The sequence below is a fragment of the Prunus mume genome, linkage group LG2 (assembly GCF_029339155.1).
Source record: "Prunus mume cultivar Tortuosa linkage group LG2, ASM2933915v1, whole genome shotgun sequence".
Taxonomy (NCBI): domain Eukaryota; kingdom Viridiplantae; phylum Streptophyta; class Magnoliopsida; order Rosales; family Rosaceae; genus Prunus; species Prunus mume.
The window spans coordinates 17,685,351-17,705,747 of record NC_142699.1 but is presented as its reverse complement, the minus strand read 5'-3'; the positions used below and the strand labels follow the sequence as shown (position 1 = coordinate 17,705,747).

The 20,397-nt window shown below is 36.1% G+C and overlaps 2 long non-coding RNA genes and 1 pseudogene across 3 annotated transcripts; 2 read left to right on the top strand and 1 right to left on the bottom strand.

Annotated features, from left to right (window-relative positions):
* The first annotated feature begins 1,522 nt into the window (after window positions 1–1,522).
* Window positions 1,523–3,309, top strand: LOC103341538 (uncharacterized). Of its 2 annotated transcripts, XR_514793.3 has the most exons (3): window positions 2,016–2,604; window positions 2,695–2,760; window positions 2,862–3,309. It is a non-coding gene; the product is annotated as an uncharacterized LOC103341538 (long non-coding RNA). The 2 variants fall into 2 exon arrangements; XR_514792.3 differs by having other exon boundaries at window positions 1,523–2,760.
* A 3,268-nt stretch (window positions 3,310–6,577) lies between these two features.
* On the top strand, window positions 6,578–7,455 carry LOC103341539 (uncharacterized). Its single transcript, XR_514794.3, has 2 exons — window positions 6,578–7,081; window positions 7,256–7,455. It is a non-coding gene; the product is annotated as an uncharacterized LOC103341539 (long non-coding RNA).
* Window positions 7,456–13,925: 6,470 nt separating this feature from the next.
* On the bottom strand, window positions 13,926–20,355 carry LOC148919756 (rust resistance kinase Lr10 pseudogene; annotated as a pseudogene).
* Window positions 20,356–20,397: the final 42 nt, after the last annotated feature.

Genomic DNA, 20,397 nt, shown 5'->3' with positions numbered 1-20,397 from the left:
CATCCCAACAGACCCTGCGTGATTCTGGAATTAGTAAATACAAATCATCAATCACGCTCCACTTGTTTTCTTTTACTTTTTCTTTATTATAATAAATAATTTAAAGACTTAACTTTTCTTTTTCTTATTATGGAGCAAGTGCCTTTATTCTATTCCACCGACCAGTCCAAGCCACCGATACTTAAAGGCTGAACCCCTCCCCTCCATCATAATTTGTTCAATTCACATCAATGGAATGGTTCCTTCCAGTTCCAGATGAAGAGAGAGACAGACAGAGAGAGAAGAGGGAAAGGGAGAAGAGCTTGAGGAAGTTTTTGGCCATGGGAAGTTTGGCAAGAAATATTTATTATATATGCTACTACTTCAAGTTCTCTTTGAAGTACGTATGTATAAGTAGTTCTTGCCTATTCCTCCCATGCCAATGATTTCCTAATTGGGTTCATCTCTTTCCCTTGCTTTTCTTATATCTGGACAATCGTTTATTTTGTGAAGGAAGTCACATGGAGATGGAGCCTTAATTTTTATCAATTTGTTCAACTCATTTGGGCTGGCTTTTAACAAATTCCACCACTGATCACGTTTGTCAACAAACCAATAAGTAAGCTTCTTCTATACTAATGACCGAATATAATGAGATACCATTTCTCCCGAAATCAACTCCCACATTGAATTGAAAAGTAAAAGATATAGAGGAAAATATAAGTTGAAAGGACTAAAATATTGATAATATCAATGACATATTAAGGATAGTATTGTTTTTTCGGATCTAAGATATTTTGGAACATATCCTCTTGAGGTTTTTTATGTTTTCACAAAACTCTCTCAGGTTTCGAAAATTACACAAATATTTTTTGAGGTTTTAATTTGTTTTCGCTCTTCCTTTTTGTTGATTGTTTTTTAAAAAATTGAGATTATATAAATGACAAAATTAATCCTAATGAAGTATTCGCAAATTTAATTTTAAAGATTAATTTTGTCATTTGAAAAATTTATTTAAAAAAACCATCAATTTTTAAATTAAAAATTAATAAAAATGAGTTTTGTGAAAATAATTTAAAACTTCAAGTGTTCTTTTAATTTCTAGAACTTTAAGAAGTTTTTTAAGAAAGTCAAAAACTTCAGTGTTAGTGTAAATAATTCAAATTTGAATGTTATAGAACATCTATCTAGTATTAAATCACTCATGTATTTTACTGTATAATGTATAAATCACTCATGTAAAATATTATAATAAAGGGAGTTTCACTAAAACACCCAAAATGAGGGTTGAAATTATAAAAAAATTCAAGCATTATTTAAACATATAAACACACCTAAAATCCATCATTACACACACTCAAAACCCATTTATAAACACACCCAAAAAGTTGACTTTATGGTTGATTTTGGGTGTGTTTTTATGTTTAAATAGTCTTGGGTTTTTTTATAAATACATGTCTAAGATTGGATTTATTTATAAATTTGTATATAAATAAATAATAATAATATGTTTAATCTTCTTTTATTAATTTTATCAACTTACTATATAATCAGTTTAAATAAATTAAATTTTATATGCATTTCCTTTTAATATTTTATAATAAAATAATAAATAATTAACTAAATAATCATATTTCAAAGTTTCAAAAAAAAAGAATCAAAGTTTTCTTGCAATTTTCATGTTCATACCTACCGTAGTCCGTGATTGATTCCTTTCTGACATCTCTGTATTATATTTGGGTCGGAAACAGAGTAGTTGAGTGCACATTGACATGATAACCAAAAACATCATCACGGGATTGCTTTAACTTTCATTTAGCTTTTTGAGAAGGAAAAACGAATACCCCAAACCCAAGCAAGCATTGGATTCCAGTCGTGGCGAGGACCAAAATCTAAATCTGTGGGGTCAAGTCAGTCTGAATGGTCTGCTCTGTTCAGAAACTTTGTTTTAATTATTCTTTTGAGGAGAAGAAAAATAATAAATGAATATACATTTATTTATATTTTACAAGTGATGAAGAACGCGTGTTTGATAAGTTTACGCGTCTTGGGATAAGTTTTTGAAAAATATCAAACGGCAAAGAAGGGTGCTTTGACCGTCCCATCATCCCCATAAAACCCAAAGCCATTTTAATTTTGAAGCAGAGATGATGGAACTGGAGACAGGAGTGGGAAAGGCATAGTAGGGTTTAGGAAGTTGTTGGAATGGGCGTGTTGGAAAAGAAAAAGACTCAAAGACCCATGTTTCTTTGCCAACCCCGCCCATTCCAAAGATTTTCTAGGCCTGCTGCCTTTCCCTTTCTCTCTTGTTTTTTCACTAGACAACAGATTCAAACACCCAACATCAAACCAAGCAACTTTCTTCTTGTTTGCTTGCGAATCATGCACAGAGAGAGAGAGAGAGAGAGAGTGAAATGAAAAGAGAAGAAGGGAAGAAGGGGGAAAGGAAGTTGCAGTAGGGAGTTAGGGGAATGGGAGGATTGGGAAAAACATGCACCCCAAGTGTTTGTGAATATTACACAAGGAACACAAAAAAGGACTTCTTCCCAAACCTCCCATTCCTATTATTTCCTACAGTTGCTCTCTTTCCCTACCTTTTCCCATTTTGATGCGTCATTATACTCTGTGAGATTTACTTATTACAACTGAAATATTGATTTGTCTTCTCTTCTGTGTTTTAAAACTATGTTCTGATGTTCATGTTCTCATCTTTAGGTGGCTTGGGTGATTCATTAGTGTTCTTCTCCATTTTCTTTGCCCTTTTGCTCGTTTTATGGGCTGGTACTATAGCTAGCAATAACTTATCTTGAAGATGTATTTTGTAATTTGCGTTGGTTTCGTTTTGCAAATTATAAATTTTGTAACTTTTATTTGCATTGCAGATCCTTCAAGTAAATACCGAAGCGTCGATGGATACCCAGGTCGATGTTTTATGAATTATACAAGTCACAGGCTTAAGGCTTTTAATGCAAAGGTTCAAATGTAAATCTGAGATATATTGTTAACAACAATCAGTGAGAAACGTCTTTGCAGCTCAGAATCAGAAGAATCATCTCCGAATACTTTACTAGCACTTCCATCAGTTTTCGTTAGTATTTTAAATGCGATTTCGTATCCTACTCTTAGCGTCGATTTCTTATCTAAAGGCTGATCTCGACTCTGCATCACCCTTTCACCGTATTAATGAACCGACCAAATACCCATTGGTGGTGGTGGTGGTGGTCAATACGGAGAAAGAGATCAGAACTATTTTTTTTTAGATCTGGTTCCAATCCAACCGAAAGGATAACGCAGTCCAAAGATGGCCTAATAGAAAATTTTCATTGGTAACTTTTGGTCCAATCAAAAATAAAAGTTAAAATGATAATTTTTTATTTATAAATATTAAACATCTTCTGAGTAATGAAGCTTTGAAAATTAGGCAGGGGTAGGTAAGGTATATAGTACACCAGTTTGGCTTGGCATAAAGGGTTAAAAATGGAAATTGAAACTATACCTTTGTTTGGGGAAAAATATATTTTTGGTAAGGGTTCTTAATTGTTGTGGATTGGTTTTGGAAGATGCGTGGAAGGGGAGCTAGGGCATTCCCATTTCCAATATATAGACAAAACTGTAGTAATGGTTCCTCAGATAATATTCAACTTCACTTTTCGTTTTCTGCGGTGTATGTCTCTCAATGCGGAATTTGTTATTATCATCTCTCAATTAGATCTTGTGTTGCATTATTGGTCTTTTTGTCAACTTATTTTGCATCATTGGTTTTTCGTTGAATGAATTAATTTTTTTTGGCAAAATTAAATTCAAATTAGGAAATTCATATAAAATATTTATTAGATAAATAAGCTCATTGAAAAAAAACCTAGTCTCCCCATTTGAGCCTGTGGGGTAGGGGTTGGGTTATTAGGGAAGTTGGTTTTAGCAGCAAATTGATTTTTGAAGAGGATAAGGAGCTCTTGAGCCACCCAAAGTTGAGCTACACCTCATTGGTTGGTGGCAAAGAAAAACATGCTTATGCATTTTACTATGTCCACATAAAATCAAGCGTGGTTTGAAGGGTAGAGGAGACTTGGAGTTTGTCAACAGAAGATGCTGGATTCTTTGACCCTCTGGCATGGTTTGGATTGGTGAGGTAAATGGATGGGCAAATTTCGGGGGAAGAAGATGGCGTGCAGTTGGGTTTGGGTAGAAGGAGGTGGTGGCTATGTAAAAGTCTTAGTTACACATGAAATATTCATCATGTGTTTGATATGTGGGTTTTGACGAAAAACAAACCGAATTGACGGAAATGAAAGAACTAGTGATGCAACAGAAATGATTAATGATGCAACAACGCGACATCTAATTTAAGAACGACCATAACAATTTTGATGAGAAACGAAAACTAAAATCGAGTGTTAGTCAAAGGGACTGTGCTACAATTTTATCCAATATAATATTATGTAGTGAGGGCGGGTTGAGCAACTCACTAGTCACAAGAGCCACCCAAACCACCCATAGCCCATAGACACGGAAGAATAATGAGAAGGGTTGAAAAGAAGGATGGGCATGGGAAAGGCTTGAGAAAGTTATTGGAGTGGGAGAGTAGGATGGATCTCTTTAGTTTATTTCAATTTTCGAAGGGAACAATTTTCTTTCCTATTCCAATCACTCTCGCAATTTCCTTAGGTTTATTCCCTTTCCATTTCCTCTTCTTGTTTTTTGTACCCAACACATCGCATCCATAAAAACAAAAGATTTTGCTGTTAGTTCATATATGCGGTTTCCTAGTGTTCTTTTCCCCTATGTTTTCCTTGTTTATTTGTACCAACTAGCTGTCCAAAACTTGTCTGAGATTTTATTGTCTTTTTAATTCTTAGTCTTCATTAGTACCTGTATATATTTTTTTTGACTTTATTGGTCCTTATATTACACCTCACTCATCAATTTGATCCCACCGTGAGATTTCGTTATTTTATTGGTTAAATTGCTAACATGACACATATGTGGTGCACACGTAGTCAATGAGAAAATGTCAAGTGGATCTAAATGAAGAAATGTTTTTAAAAAATTAGTTTAACATTTAAAATCTTTTTAAATTTTCTTTTTGAAGAAAGAGAAAACTTTTCAAAACATATATTTTTTTATTCAAATCCACTATGCATGTTATTAATGGACACGTAGACTCCACATACATGTCGCGTCAAATCAATTAGGTTTTGATGAAAAATCATAAACCCTTTAAAATATAGTTTAACATTTTAATTTTTAATTTTTTTTAAAAGACAAAAATTTCAAAACATAACTTAAAAAAAAAAAATTCAAATTAACTTGTCATGTTATTATTGGACATGTAGGCTCCACATACATGTTAGGTCAAATCCATTAGGTTATGTTGAAATTCTCATCAATTTAATAGAAATTTCAACAAAATTTAACAGATTTGACGTGACATGTATATGGAGCCTACTTGTCTAGTAATAACATGCCAAGTGGATTTGAAAAAAAAAAAATTATGTTTTGCAAATTTTCTCTTTTTTTAATTAATTTTTTTTAAAATATTTTAAATGTTAAAATATTTTAAAAAAATATAAAGGACCAATAATATCAGAAAAAAAACTTAACGAACCAAAGGTGATACTTCGCAAATCTCATGGACTATTTGTGATAAAATTCAAAATGTTTAAAACATTGTTTAATCCACGTGGCATCCACATAAGCAATCTAACAGAAAATTTTGATAGAACCTGATAGCGTGACCAAATTAATGTATAATGTGTAACATAAGGGACCACCAATATCAGGACAAAAAGAAGAAGGACTAAAGATGATAATTTGGTAAATCTCAGGAACTATTAATAAAATAGAGAGCACTCTCTTTTCTCTTTGATTGGTGGTAAAAATAGAGAAAGAGAAAACGTATTCTAGTGATAACCCTCGTTGAATAAATGATGTGTTTGTTCTTTTCAATCGAAAAGAAGAAAACAAACTTTTTTCTTATGCGAAACTTATCAACTATTAGTATTACCACTCAAATTGAAAAATTAAAATCACCCAAAGATTGAAAAATAAAAGTTAAAATGATAATTATTTTATATAAAAAAATGTCAAACATCTATTGAATAAAGAAGCTTTAAGACCTATAAATGGATCGGATTTGGATCAGAATACGTTGTAATTAATAGGAGATGAATTGGATTTTTCTATCAGATAATCCGATTACAATTTGAATCTGGTAATCCAATTACAAATGGATCAGGATATGGATTATAGTTGATTTGTTCCGACTTAATATGAATTATAATTTAGTTTTTTTTTATGGTTTATATTAATATTTTATATGTGTACATAAGTCATTTATAGATAGAATCTAAATTAGAGGGGGGAGAATTTCTCACACACACACAACTGGTGCCATGAAGATTCGAATCTGAGACTATTAATATGCAAGTCAAGGTCATTAAGATTAAGGGTTAAAAAAGAAAAATCAACTAGCTTTATATTTAGGGAGTTTCACTAAAACGCCCAAAATGGGGCTGAAATTATAAAAACCTAACACCCAAAACACTTTATAAATACACCCAAAACCCATCATTACACACACTCAAAACCCATTTATAAACACACCCAAAAAATATACAATTTTGTTGATTTTGGGTGTGTTTCTATGTTTAAATAGTGTTTAGGTTTTTTTTATAAATACATGTCTAGGATTGGGTTTATTTATAAATTTGTATTATATTTAAGGAGTTTGATAAGGGTTCTTATTAATTGCTGTGGGTTGTTTTTGGAAGACGCGTGGAAGGGGAGCTAGGGCATTCATCTCTCCAATATGTTATATATATAGTGAGGTTAAGCATCTCAAAAGAGCCTGCCAAGTTAGGTGAGATAGGCCATGGCCATGGAAGAAGAAGGATAAGGAGGAGAGCTGAAAAAGAAGGGTGGGGATAGGAAAGGCTTGAGGAAGCTGTTGGAGTGGGAGAGTGGGAAAAGAATGGATCTCTTTGGTTTGTTCAAAGGGAACAAATTTCTTTCCTACTCCACCCATTCCTGCAATTTCCTTAGGTTTCTCCCTTTCCCTTTCCTCTTCTTGTTAGAATTTTTGGTTGAAACAGAAGTTGTTGAGGTTTGAATTCATTCCTGTACTAGTGTTCTTTTTCCTTCTTTCTGGTGTTGTTTACTAGTGATTTAGAAATATTGTTGGTAAGAAACAGAAAAACTAGTGACTTATTATATATTGACTGGATCTGTGCTTTGATCTTGGCGGCGTGGGATTTTGTTTACTGATGATAATTTGCAGGTGCAATTAACTGTGGAGATGTTTTCAAATGTTTTGTTGGTGAAGAAGAACAAGTGATTGAAGGAGGTGGAACTTGTGTCCAAGTCATTTGCTAGGTTTTGTTGAACTTGAGATGAATAGATGTTGTATTTGTATGTAACTAAATACTTGTATTCAGCGGCAGCCAAAAATCAATCAATGAAACAAGTTTTGAATGCTTATTTTTGTACCGAGTCCGAAGCTAAACACGAGAAAGGGGTTCAACAGCTTTGCTGGAATTAATAAACAAGCAAATTAACACGAGAAAGGGCTTCTCTTTTCTTGTCAATCCTTGAAACGTTTTGATCTAATTAATGACCAAGAAAAGTGTGATTTCCTGCGAAATGAAATGAGCACTAAAATTAACGGACTGCATACGTGACACTGACAAGACAAGTCTGAACTTGTTAGCAGGGAATCTTTATAGTTTGTCTGAGTGGGACTCTTGAGTTGGAATTGGAATCAATAACTCCCTTGCAAGTAACGGTAGAAGGCTCTTCTGTTAACCAAATCAAAATTTCGATAAGACTATTTTCTCTTTCGTTAATCAAATCAAATACTTCAGTAGACTTCAGATCTGTTAATCTAATACTCGGGTTTGGATTGATCGGTTATTCGGTAGTACCGTAATAAAAATATACTAATAAAAATACAATTTATAATACTTTCATATAACATAAGTTCTTGAACAAAAACATCTAATTATCCTTGTAAAATATAAAAATCCAATAGTCTAATTCATCTAAGTATGAAATCAAATAATTTAGTGACTATATCATTCGATATGTACTTAAGATGTACTATAAACCACTTATATTTGTTGTTTGAACCTTTGAATATTCTTTTTATTGAATTCTCTATATTTATATAAATGATTTTGACACTTGTTTCACGTTGGGTTCTTTAGTTTTTCATGCTGAATCCAACCATACAAAGAACATAAAATTTGGATCAACAGTTGGAAAGTTACAGGTGAAAAATAGACAAACATCGAAACTGAAAAACATAGGAAGTTCATAAATTCCTCTCTGACCAAAAAGTGCTACAGAACTCGGGTAAGTGATACAATGGTGATATAGTGGTGATAAAATGGTGATAAAGCATTGATACAATGGTGAGAAAAAAGTGATACAGTAATGATAATTGAGTGATACAAAATGTTGTTCGTATTTATCTTTGGTTTCTTGTTTTGTATTTAAATAATAAAATAAGTATAAATATTGGATCGGTAAGGGTTTTCGTCGGGTTAGGAATTTTGTTTCTGTTAACCAAACCAAACATTTTGGTACGGATCGTATTAGAATAATTAAAAGGGAGTTTCACTAAAACACCTCAAAATGGGTCTGAAATTATAAAAAAAACTCAACACCCAAAATACTTTATAAACACACTCAAAATCAATCATTACACACATTCAAAACCTATTTATAAACACACCCAAAAAATATACAATTGTTGATTTTGGGTGTATTTCTATGTTTAAATAGTGTTTATGTTTTTTTATAAATACATGTCTAGGATTGGATTTATTTATAAATTTGTATAATTAAAATTAAAAAATAATTATTTAACCAACCCAAACCAAATTTTCGGTACGATACGGTCAGTACGTGGATTGCAACCAGTGCGGATTCGAAAGCTTTTGAAATCCGATAGTGAGCTGAGCTGACGCTGACTCTGATCCTGATCCATCCAGCACGAGACACGACAAAAGCAGATCACATTACGTGATATAAAGTTTTGTTTTATTCAACGAAAATCAATGAGAGAGTTGTTTCTCTCACCTCGTCACATGCATTGACTCTGGACACTCCATGTGTTCATGGGTTTGATTGAACAAGTTCTAGAATTCTTATTCTCTTGGACTGAAGTTCAAAAAGCCCACTACGCAAACCGGGCTTGAATGCAATTACCAAGTTCCCACTTGAAGTGGGCCTGTAACTGCTCAAGTTGAAGGCCCAGTCGTTGTCATCTTTCCTTTCCACCAAGGTCTCTGTAACAGAAACAGTATATGATATGATATGAATCTGATGATGCAACTTGCAAGAGAAAGGGAGACGGACTTTATCCCGAATCTCCAAAAAAGCAACAAATTTACATCTTCACTCCACTCCATCCTGTTGTACTCCATTAACCACACACAGTGACACAGTAAAAAATAAAATAAAAGTAACAAGTAACTGTTTACTAACTAGGGGTGGGTGGGTGTATTCCACGAGCCTACTACGCGGGATCCAATGCGGAAGCGTGCGTGTTGGCTCGGTTGGACGCTACTTTTTGGTCCAATGGGGCGCCGTATAACACTCACTTTGAATCAAAATGGATCGGGGCTGGGGCGCTGTGTGTGTGGGAATGGGACCCACGCTTTGTTGCTAGCTGAGCTTAGGTGAGATGGACTATTATCGAGGCCTCACGCGCCGCTTCCTGTCCACCAATCACTGGACAGTCATGGAACACATGGCGCTTTATCAGATATCTATGTATCTCGAGTATCCAATGATTGTATTTTTCTTCACTTACTTCTGGATGTTGCTCTCTCTTTCTCTCCTGTTCTGGCTGGCTGGCTGGCTGGCTGGCTGGCGGGTTCGGACTCGGAAAACTCACTCTCAACATTATCAAGTAAGTTGATGCAAAAATGACGTAATGGAGACGTAAAATATTGTGCTTGCTTGCTGCTTAAGAAGAGTTAAATTAATTAGTAAATAAACGATGATCATGGAAAATGCTAGTCCTCGGATTCCAGGAGCTGCTGGGGCCCTCCCTAACCTAATGCATGATGGGTCCCATTTATTATCTCTATCATGGCTCCATCCCAGCGTCAACTTTGAACAGATTCATCTCTCTCATCAATCATCATACGGAGTACTGACTGATAAACAACAAGTCGTTGGATCAAAGATCACAAGGCTGTTCAGGCAATATCAAAGGAGTTTTGATAGAGGGTTTAGGTTGGTTTTGTGGGTAAGTAAACCAACAACAGACAAAGTAAAATGACACAAATCACTTTGCCATGGATACGTCCATTCCATGACATGAAAAAAGCAAAAGCTATAAAGACGAAGCATAAGTCAGCGGTGTGAGATTCTCTTTCTTTCACTTTTGCTACTCTATTATTATTTTTTATTTAATTATATTTGGAAATAAATGGATGATGATGGTGATGATACGGAACTAAACCAATCCCGCACAGGTTGGTGGGAGTCGCTGTCTCCATCACTGATTCACTAGTGGTGCTTCTGTAACATCCCTCCCTACCATGCGCAAGTATTTTTTTTCAAACCACAAAGGTTGGCCTTGGCCATCCCCACCGCATTTGACAAATTATCATAATTTTTATTTATTTTTAATATCATAAAATATTTGATAACTTGTTACCCGAAGCAGCCCAAGTTTTTCCCGGAGGATTGTTTGAATTTGAACTTTGAAAAGGTGGAGATGATTGCAAACCTCTGCAATATAATGATTTGGCTTGAAAGTTTGAAGCATGGCAGTGGCACATAGCAATGGATGACCAAAAAGTTTGAATGCATTACTGATTTATTATATTCTTCCATCATTATAAATCTCGCTGTATATATAATTAAAGATTTAAGTTGATGTTTTTGTGGTGAATGGTGAATGGTGATAGATTTTAAAAGAAAACAGTGTTTTATTGCTCAATCATATCCATCAGCTGAAATTCGGCCCATTTGTCTGCTTCGAAGTTCCATCATCCATGCATGCACAGGCTTCCATGTAAATGAAATTATCAAATGACCCACTCACTCTACTTCTTCCCGACTGCACTGCATCTTCCCAACCCTAAACAAACAATTATAAGGTAATAAATCTAAAAAGCTGCCCATTCAAAACTTTTGTCTTCAGCTTGACTCTTGTTGAGGATGATGAGGAGCTTATTTAGTGGGAAAATTGCAACACCCTTCACCCTCCACCCACCAACTTCGTATGCCGCAAACAAGCCACGTTCACACACACACAGAGACAAATAAACCCCATCCAATTCCACTTTTCTTTTCTTTTCTCTACTCTTCTTTTTTCCTTCTCTCCTCCATATGAGAATAATATGAAAATTCCAAGAGCCTTGGAAACCGAGTTAGTGGAGTTATTTGCATTTCCCACAAACATGCCCTTAAGCAGCTTGGACCAAGAATTTCAACTTCACTTTTACTAAATATAAATATATATATATATATATATCAAAAAATAAAAAACTAAAATGGGGCACTCATGTTCAACCAAAAGCTACAATCTCGTCTTTATATATGACCCATCATGTCCCCTCAGCTCTATACTCATCATACTCTTTCTAGTCCTCCTTTCTCGCTACCTACCCAGCACTAACCATTTTTTCACCTCAATTATAGCTCTATCATTGATCATTTTTCTAAGCAACATCGACGACCATGACCGCCAGCCACCGGTGGAGCTCTGTCTACTTGGGTGGTGGTGGTGGTTGGCGGACGCAGCAGCGCGGCGTACAAGGGCTCTGTTGTAAATACGGGTGAAAAGTGATGTCAAAGCAACACACCAAACAAGGCTTTGCAATTGCGCTCTCCTGAATTTCTAGCCCACACCACAAGGAGCAGAGTCGGGAGAGCGGCATTATTGCATTGCGGGGAATTGAGGGTAGCGGTCCGAATTTACCTTAACAACAACATAGGTCTTTTAAAAATTTTCTTTTATTACTTAACCTTGGTCTTTGCTCTTAGTTGTCCTTTTGTTTTTGTTTTTGTCTTCGTTTTTGCATGTTTAATATGTTATGGAACATGGGATGTAAGGGATGCATACGAGGTAGCTAGTTTGTTTAGTTTGGTTTTTAGTTTGTTTGTAATGCTGCTGGGCATGCATCACTTACACCTATCATGTATTTATTTGCTTTGTCATGAATTAATGGAAGAAAGAAAAGAATGACTTTAGTTTCCTTCCTCTTTAATTTTCTTTTTCCTTTTTGGGTTTTGGTGTGTCTTGGCTCTTCTAGCTAGCTAGATGCTGATTCAAAGTCAGAATCTGATTTTTGTGAAAGCTTGGCAGCATGGATTTTCCATGCCTTTCTTTTTCTGCACTTTGGTACTTTATCTTATCTGATTTCAATCTTTAATTACTTAAAGGAAGCATGAAGTTCATGTTTTGGCCAAAAGATTATGCTAGTTGTTATGCTAAAGGGTTGTAAGGCTGTTCATCAAATGATAATCCATCTAGGGCAACAAGAATTGATAGACAGAAGCGAATTTTTGTCTCTTCCAAAAACAGAAAAAAGTATCTTATACATAATTGGCAAAGAATCAACCATTGTTCCCGACCTTCATACAAATCCTGTATTCATATAATATATAATATTAACAAACGCCAGTGACTCATGATGATCAGTACAACAACGTGAGTTGTATAGGAATAATACAAATATATATTATGATTTACGGTAAATTTATCTTGTTCCCAGATATAATTTATAGTATATAAACATTCTCATCGCATTTTTTTCATCTCATTGCATTAAGGTGTGAAAGTACAAGGGAGGTTAGAATGATAACAAGAGGGTTCTTAATAACAGTTCCATCCAATGCAGAGTTGTTGGACTGGATTCAATCCCTTCAGTGTAATTTGTACGACCCTTAAAAGCCCCCGTGAATACAACCAAGGGCCTGTAGCTTCTCTTTTTTCCCCATTTGGTTGAACTTGAAATAGGGGCAGGAAGCCAAAACAAGCAATGCAGACACTTAGCCCATCGGGCTAAAACAAACATATCTAGGCCCAACACTTGTCAGAATTTACATGAAGAGCATCAGGTATCACTAATATTTGTTGAAATGCCAAAAGTCACTTTTGGTTTCTGTAGTTTGACATTTCAACCACTTTTGACTATGTAGTTTTAATTTTGTAAATTTTGCCATTGTAATTATGTATTTGTAGCAATTCAAGGACATGTTAGTATTCTTATCAATTTCTTTAATGATGCAAAGAGCAATTTCGTTAACCCAAAAACCTTGAGTGTAAAAGCTTGTCTGAAATTCTCCCCATTTTATATTGGGGCTCGAAATTCAACCACTAATCTCAATTTTTGAAGAACTCTAAACCCAAATGATCAATTTCATAATATGAAATTATGGGAGTTTCAGACGAGCTTTTATACTAAAGGATTTTGGGTTGACGAGATTGCTCCTTGTATTGTCAAAGAAATAGACAGAAATACTAACTTGTCCATGAATTGCTACAAATATGAAACTACATGGTCAAATGTGGTTGAAGTGTCAAATTACAGGAACCAAAAGTAACTTTTAGCCTTGTTGAAAACATCATCACTATTACTAATGGCTGGCATATCACCTGCTATATGATCCAACTTTCTTTTATTTATATTTGTGCTAGCTAGCTTGCTACCTTTCTCCATTGATTCAGAAATCAGAAACTGAGAAGGATTATCCTCTTTTATAGGCATGTCTTGTGGAGAGGATAAGAAAGGATTATGAGGCATTTTCAGGTTGCCAATGCTTCCTTTCCAACATCTCCACAACTTTAGTCATCGAGAGACGATCAGATGCCACGGCTTGAATGCATAATAACCCTACTAAGTACGCATAACTTTCTTTCAGCCTCAGCCCTCAGTCATATCATCAATTTTCAGGTCTTCTCCCTTAGTTATATGGTCATAAATCTACAATGGAAGGTTCCCTCTAGTTGAGCTGCTTGCCTTTGCGTTGAAATCCATTCTTCCTCCTGACATTCCCAACATCAACATCCCAAAACTATAAACATCAGATTTGCTCGAAACAACTCTAACATTCCTAGAATTCAGTTCAGGAGCTATGTACCCTGTGCTAAAATATGAGAATTATGAGAGAATATTTGTTTGTGGGAATTTTCTGTATATTCTTCTTTTTGTTGAGGGTCATATTTATAATACAACGAAATCTGAATGGGCAAGTAAATAATAAATTCATATTTCTATTTACAATAGGAAATCAGGAATTAAAGTAAATCAAATATAATTATAATAGGAATCCTTGGTGTGTAAGGAAAGAAAGTCAATGGTCCACATGTCACGCCAACACTCCCCATCACGTTGGTGCATAGATGTTGCCAATGCCCAACTGGTCCAGTGAATTGTGGAACGCTTTACTAGAAATTGCTTTTGTCAACATATCCGCCAACTGATCCTTGGACTTTACGAAAGAAAACTGAATCACTTTAGTTTCAAGCTTCTGTTTGATATAGTGTCGATCTACCTCAACATGTTTGGTGCGATCATGTTGAACTGGATTCTGTGCAATAACTATTGCAGCCTTGTTGTCACAAAAGAGATTCATTACAGATGTTGGTCTATACCCAAGTTCAGTAAGCAACATTTTTAACCAAATGTGTTCGCAAATTCCTTTGGTCATACCTCTGAACTCGGCTTCTGCACTGGATAAGGCGACCACCTTATGTTTCTTGCTTCTCAATGTAACCAAATTATCTCTCACGAATGTGAAGTAACCGGATGTGGATTTTCTATCTGTTATATTTTCTGCCCAATCTGCATTTGTGTAACCATCAATATTCAGATGACCATGTTTTGAGAACATAAGTCCTTTTCCAGGTGCAGACTTCAAATATCTAAGTATCCGAATAACTTCATTCATGTGGTCTTCACTCGAAGAATGCATAAATTGACTGACGACGCTCATTACATAAGCAATGTCTGGCCTAGTATGAGACAAGAAGATCAATCTTCCTACTAGCATTTGGTATCTTTCTTTGTTAGTTGAAACTTGATCTAGGTATTCTCCAAGATGATGATTCTGAACAATATGAGTGTCTACAAGTTTGCAATCTAGCATTCCTGTGTCTGTCAATAAGTCCAAGATATATTTCCTTTAAGAGAGAAATATGTCTTGTTGTGATCGGGCCACCTCAATTCCCAAGAAATATTTAAGTCCACCTAGATTCTTCATCTCAAATTAAGTAGCCAAATAGTCTTGTAGCTGAGATATTTCATGTTTATCATTCCCAGTAATAATCATGTCGTCAGCACAGATTATTAAAGTTGTTACCTTCCCTTTTTGATGTTTCAAGAACAAAGTATGATCTGAGTTACTCTATCGGAAACCATTGTTCTTCATTGTCATGGTGAACCGTCCAAACCATGCATGTAGTGACTGTTTCAGTCCATACAACGTCTTTCGTAATTTGAATACTGTTCCAGTCTGAGTATTATTATATTTAGGAGGAATGTACATATATACCTCATCCGTGAGTTCTCCATATAGGAAGACATTTTTTACATCAAATTGGTATAGTAGCTAGTCCAAATTAGCTGCAATTGACAAGAAGACTTTCATTGTGTTCAATTTTGCAACTGGGGCAAATGTTTCTTTATAATCTACGCCATAAGTCTGTGTGTACCCTTTCGTCACAAGTCTTGCCTTGTATTGCTCAATAGATATATCATTGTTGTGTTTTATGGTAAACATCCATTTACCTCCCACAATCCTTTTTCCTTGTGGTAAAGTTTTCAGTGTTCAAGTCTAATTCTTCTCAAGACATTTCATCTCTTCCTAAACGCTTCAACAACCTTGGTTAGGATACGAATAGTAGACAACTGATGCACAAAGGCCTTAAGTGGTTCAGATAGCTTCTCAGTGGATATATGATTCACAATTAGATACTTTTAAGTCTTGCTAATATCAGGTGAATAACAATTTGGTGGCTTTCCATGATTCAGCCTGAAAGGTAATTGGTATCTAATAGATTTATCATCTAAATTCACAAGTGTAGTACGAGTAGTTACCTCAAGGATATTCTTAGGAGATTGGTTTGTTAGTAATGTTGAGTTAGATGAGGGGGTCTTCATCTTGTTGTTCTGTAATATTTGTAGGTATGAGACTCGGATCAGAAATATCTTCGCAGGGATCAGGTGGGTTAGGCGATTGATTGTTATGAATGGTTGATTGATCTCTTTTCAGCAGAGAGTAATCTCATACTCCATTCTTGGGGCGATAAATCATTTCTATGCAGAGGAGAATTTCTTAGTTTTCCAAGTTGCTCTAATTCTGCTCTTCACTTCGTATCTCCTCCTGAAGCGTAGAATTGAATGATGGGCTATGGAAGAACAGCTCAGATTCCAAAAAGGTGGCATCCAAAGTGACATAAGTACGTCGGGTATGAGGGTGATAGCAACGGTATCCTTTCTGATTAGCATAACCCATAAAAACACAACAAAGTGCATATGGATCAAGTTTGCTATGTTGATTTTTGTGGAGATGAACGAAAGCCACACATGCGAAGATTTGATGTGTGAGTACCAAAACATAGGGCATATGTCTGTGTTGCGCAAGCACTTGTAAGGGAATTTTAAAGGTTAATACTCCAAAAGGCATGCGATTGATCAGGTGAACTGCAGTAACAATAGCATCATCTCAGTGATGGCGAGAAACATGAGCGCCAATCAGAAGTGCTCAGGCAGTTTCAAGAAGATGTCGATTCTTTCGTTAAGTAACACCATTTTGCTACGGCGTCTGAGGACAAGTTGTCTCACGAATAATTCCTTGTTGTTGGAAGTAAGTCTGAAAGTCATGATTGACAAATTCACCACCATATCTAAGCGGAGAATCTGGATTTGAGTATTAAACTGAGTTTTCATCTGTTTGTGGAAGGATTGAAAATGGGAAAACACTTCGTTTTTATTATTCAGCAAATAAAGGCATGTTATCTATGTACAATCATTTATAAATGGGACAAACCACCGAACACCAGAAAGAGCAGTTTTAGGTAACGGTCTCCAGACATCAGAGTGAATTAAAGTAAACAAAGTAGTACACTTGTTTGTACTAACGGATAGGGCACATGGTAACTCTTGGCCAAAATACAAGTATCACATGTGAAGTTGGAGTCCTTGAAATAAGAGAATAAATCGAGTATAAGATACTTCATATAACTAAAATACGGATGTCCTAATCGACGGTGCCATAACCAGATTTGCTTTTGATTGCTATCAAAGGGATGCGTCATACTGTTAGCTATGTGTATGGGTCTTTTTGTTCCAATAGCCTAACGAATGGGCTTGGGCTGCTGTAAGAGAAAGACAAACAAAATTCCCCCAGTGTCTGAGTTCAAGAACTAGGCTCCCCAAAAGAGTTTTGAAAAGTTTGCTGAAACTTTAGAAAACACTTTTAGGTTCTTTTTACAAATAACCAGATGAGCATAACAAATTGATAAGTGACTTGGCTTGAGGAGCTTGTGGCATGGGAGCTAAGCTTTCACAAATTTAGCAATATGAGTGAGAGTGAGGGAGAGAGAGACAAAAGCATGAACTTCCTATAGAGAGAAAAGGTTCTATCTTAGAAAAGGAGAAAATAATATAAGTAGAAGATGAGATGTCTTGAGTAAATTTCCAGTCGCTTGACAAAGGTTGGTCAAGCTCTAGATGATGTGTTTTGTTGGGTAGAAGAAGCTCCATTTTATAGGCACTTAGAACCCTAATTTTATCGATATTCCATTCTCACTTTTTCTTCGCCTATTTCCATTCAATCATATTTGGTGAAATTTCTCTAACCAAGGTGCATAGGTAATGAGCCCTTTAGGGTTCCAAGAGTTTTATGTAGCTGGACCTCTCCATAAGGGTGAGGCGTCACCTACTTTCTTCCTTGGTTTTCCTATTAGAGCTAGCAGAAGAAAGGGAGAATGGATAGAGCGTTTGCCCAACAAGTATTCCTCTTACACATACGAATTTCTTTTGGTTTTTACAATGGCTTCTCGTTGACTCTGTCATATTGCTTTAGGCAGGGGCTGAACATGATGCTAGATATTTTATAAGCCATTGGATTGGGCTTTTCCTAAGGTATTGGGTCTTTGGTACTTTATTTCCAGCGGCCTGTGAGTTTGTTTTCATCAGGTTGCTGGAAGTAGTTCACCTGTTTCGTTTTTGACAAATTAACTAACATGGGGATTTCTAAGTATACCATTAGATATTCTTCTAAGGCATTGGATCATATTTTTTTTCTCTCTCTCATGCTAGCCCATGTGCTTGGGCTCAAGAAATGGACTTGAGTTTTAGTGCTTTCAAGCGGCCCGAAACTTCCATTCCTTGATCCCTCAATGGGCCTTGTGAGTGCTTATACCCATTCATACCACAACCTTCTCAACAAGCCTCGGATATTTACGTGGCTTGGGCCCATTTAAGCCTATAGTATGGCTTAGCATTAGAATAACGGTCCTTTTGCTTGGCATCACATGCTTATTTAGCATGCTTGTGCTTAAATTCTATTATGCCGTAATAAGTCATGACCGGACCTAGTAGCCCTTGATAGGTCAGTAAGAGTGAATATATAGAGCCGGTGCATTTTTTTGACGCGACGGGCGTATGTGTTTGCTTGGCGTGGCGTGTGGTCCATAACTCGTGCAGGTGCACCCATAAGTTCTCTTATATCCCAATTGGGCTCCTTTTGTGGTTTAAATATTTGTGCTCGGCTAGGAATAATTCTGGGCCCAGCCCTTGGATTTTTGGGACTCAACACCATGCCAGGACTGAAGTTATCTACATAATATAGCCCCCTTCTCTTAGTACCACGGCCGAGAATCTCCTGAGTGTGAATATCCTGAAGTAAACAAAAACTCGGGTAAATGAATACACAACAATTCAATTGTTCAGTAAGCTAACTAACTAATAACAATTTATTGGATAAAAATGAAACACGTAAAGTATTAGATAGTGAGAGAGAAGATGATAGTGCAACAGTGTCAGCCCCTGTCACAGGATAAATAACTTCATTGGCATTAGCAATACAAGTTCGTCGAGATTGTGTAGTATTTAGAAAATCATCAGGATCAAACGTCATATGATCAGTTACACCAAAATCAATTATCCAGCTCCTAGAATCAATCTCATCGGAAGTATGGAATCCATAACTAATACCATTACTAGTTGTATCGCATTGTGTGCGATCTTTAAGAGTAGCCCACCAGTTGGGGAAGCCATACAATTTAAAACAAGTCTCATGAGTGTGTCTCGGATCACCACAATATGCGCAATCTCGTCCATGTGTCTGGGTCGTTAGTCGGGAAGTCACAATCTGTGCAGCGGAAGATGCATAGGTACAGTTTTGAAGGAATTCGATCGGGTTTGAGCTTGAGTCGAGGCCTGAGTCGGTTGAAGTCGGGATATGGGTCTGAATCATAGACAAATTCGGGTTGGGGTCATCATCGGAGTCGGGGTGAGGGTCATTATCGAGTCAGTCGGGTTCGCCTTTGAGTCGGGGTCGAGGTCGTCGTAGTCGTCGTCGTAGTAAGGGCCTGGGTCATCAAAATAAGATCTTGATTCAAGATCGGGTTCGGGGTCATCAAAATAGGATCATAATTCAGGATCGGATTCGGGGTCAAAGTCTGCATTTGTAGGAGTTGAGCCACCTGGGCACTCAACTCGAGTATGGTTGGTTGAGAAGGAGAGGAGGAGTCGATGGTGCTACCTCTATGAGGGTTGAAAAAATCATCAACCCTCATAGTGGCGGCGGGGGTTGAAAACTAGAGTTAGCAATTCCAAGATCGTCAATCTGATACCATACTAGAATATGAGAACTATGAAAGAATACCATTCTCATTCTAGGAGGTCATATTTATAATACAACGAAACCTAAATAGGCAAGTAAATAATAAATCCATATTTCTATTTACAGTAAGAAATCAGGAATTAAAGTAAATCAAATATAATTATAATAGGAATCTTTGGTGTGTAAGGACAGAAAGTCAATGGTCCACAAGTCACGCCAACACCCTGCTGTTCCTCTTAAAGTACTAACAAAAACAAAATCACAGTCCTCCTGGTAAAAGTTTGCAAGGCCAGCATTTGATATTTTGGGGACGAAATTGTGGTCGAGCAGGACATTTTGAGGCTTCATCTCTAAATGAAGAATGCACACATCACTTCCCTTGTGTAGATACTCGATTCCTCGAGCAATTCCCAGAGCAAACTCGTGCAGCTTTTCCCAAAATGACTTAAATCTTCCTTCTTTTGAGGACAAATGTTTAGCAAGAGACCCATTAGGCATGTACTCATACACTAGAGCCTGCTTAGAGCCTTCAGAACAGAATCCCACCAATCTGAAGAACATTGGCGTGACGAATTCTACCAATTTTTTGAACTTCATTGACAA